This window comes from Palaemon carinicauda, chromosome 15 (assembly GCF_036898095.1).
Source record: "Palaemon carinicauda isolate YSFRI2023 chromosome 15, ASM3689809v2, whole genome shotgun sequence".
In the NCBI taxonomy this organism is placed as follows: Eukaryota; Metazoa; Arthropoda; class Malacostraca; order Decapoda; family Palaemonidae; genus Palaemon; species Palaemon carinicauda.
In genome coordinates, this window is record NC_090739.1 from 76,742,788 (window position 1) to 76,745,109 (window position 2,322).

Genomic DNA, 2,322 nt, shown 5'->3' on the forward strand with positions numbered 1-2,322 from the left:
GCATCACACTTAGTCACGTCACGGATATATCCTCATTGACTCCCATTCTTTGATTTCATGGTTGTTTTCAGTAGGGCGTACTCGAAAAATTTGACAGCGTTACTAAGATGGGCTTTTTAGGAATAAGTGACACTGCATGCTGATTTCATCTTCGTAATTTTTCATTTTCAATATATCAAAAATGCCTTCAGGCAGCTAATAGTTTCATTTAACCAGCATTGTATTGCTTTTAATTTGCAACCGGCACTAATTTCAAATGACTATATTGGTATGAAAGAGGCTTATCCTTGGAATTCCAACGTTTGCAATGGTCATGCGAAAGCCATATCAAAACTAAATAATATGTCACGCATTAAGAAAAATAACAAAGTATTTTTGTTTAAAAAACGACTGTGATTCTAACTACGACCACGGGCTGATGGACTGCAACAGTATCCTTTTAAGATTACGTATCTCTGTAGACGACACTTGGCTGTCGTTCCAGTATTCGCTAATTCACTGCTGATATGACCTACGGCAAGCAACTGCATTCCCTATCGACTAGGAGTACCGCCAACTACAGGTGAATCAGAAAAAGATCACATGGAGCCAGGTGGTTTGCCCAAAGTGTCGTACGGCAAAATTGCAAATCGATCTTGGCGATTCTTTCGCTTATCTGAAATCTCCTGGTTGCGCCTTGTGGCTGATTCCAGGATATTAGCGTTTGTCAGTTATCACTTCCAATAAGGACTCTGGCATACTTCTTTTCAAATTAGGAATGAGACCGACGCTGGTAGCCATAAATTCCTATTACTCTGAGGGGAAAACTTTTACGTCGGTTCAAGATTCAAGTCCTTATTCATCTGTTTTATTTCGCTTTAAATTGCACCAAGATCGAGTATTTAGAATTTGTTCTTAGACATACAGTATAGTAAGCTATGCAAGTTACTTTGAGTTGAGGTATTTTAATTATTTCTGGTTCACAACGTAAAATTCCGTCTCATTTTAAGATATCCGTCGTATCTTTCCTTCGAAATGCAATTGTTTTATTTTAATAACTTACACTGGTTAACTCACAACCTATGGTGAATATAATAATTTGTCATGTGACTATCTTGGGAAATAAAAGTCATCGATCGTGCAATGTGCTACAAAAGAACAGCACAAACCAGAGTAATGTTGAAAAAGAATAGTAATATTAATTGGTATACAGAGCTGAATAAATATGAAATCTGAACTATGAAAAAAATAACATAACACAACGTATGATGAATCATGACAAGAAAATTTATGACACACTTCGGAGTTATTGGAAATTCTTCTACTCGCCACGTAATGTTAGCCTACCTCAATTTTGTTTATTTTTAACAAATATAATTTATTCTTTGTAAAAGATAAAACTTCGTCGAAGAAAATTGGAACTTTCTCTGTGTCGAGTAAAAAGAATACAAATTAATTGTTGTACAAACGCTTCATTTCTTCTTATTCCTAAACTTCTCTTTATTTTAGAAATGACGGAAATTGAATTTTCATACAATTATACGATCATATATCTTCGAAGTAGCTATAATTAAGTTCGTCATTCCTGACTGAGATATCGTGCACCATTTAGTAAAACAATTATCCAAAAAAAGTTTCGTATATAAGCTACTTTTGGAGAGTGAGTTTACGATGTATTTATGTATATGTGTGTTTATTACAGCGCATGTTTTGCCGTTCCTGAAGCATTAAGTGGTATGTAGTTACAGATAATCCTTAATTTAATTACAACGTAGCCAATATAGGAAGCGAGACAGAGGCACTAATATATAAATGCTGACCTTATCAATAGGACAATAGTTCATTACATAAAAGAAGGTTAAAATGTGAGGGTTTTAGAATTGCCGGTAGTACTAAGCCATCCAGACAGATTGCCTGCTCTCTCTCTCTCTCTCTCTCTCTCTCTCTCTCTCTCTCTCTCTCTCTCTCTCTCTCTCTCTCTCAATATATATATGATGTTTAACCTTTATCAGATTTCGAATTAAACCTTTTATTTAATATTTTGAAATTAGTTTTTTTAGCGTTTACAAATACATTTGAAAATTACACCATTTTTTATTCAAGCATAAGGAAACCCAATCATGAGGGGCCATATTCCTGTCGCTTTTCTCACCCGAAAACGTGCTAGAGTAACCTTTCGCAAAGTTGACCGGAGATAGAGAAGAGCCGGCAATGTTTGCCACCGTTGCTTAGCAACGGCGTCTCTAACAAATTCATCCCTCCCACCTGTCGCACTTGAAGCCGCTAACGGTCGAGGGCGACCGAATTTCTTGGTAACTTTCGAAAAATTTTGAATCTCTCTGG

At 36.0% G+C, this 2,322-nt stretch overlaps 1 protein-coding gene across 1 annotated transcript in view; it reads right to left on the reverse strand.

Annotated features, from left to right (window-relative positions):
- Window positions 1-546, reverse strand: part of LOC137654677 (mucin-22-like) — a 130,140-nt gene extending 129,594 nt beyond the window's left edge. Inside the window, exon 1 of the mRNA XM_068388540.1 lies at window positions 1-546. This exon is cut by the window's left edge and continues 103 nt beyond it. The gene's annotated coding sequence lies outside the window, so the exon portion shown is untranslated.
- Between the last annotated feature and the right edge of the window lie 1,776 nt (window positions 547-2,322).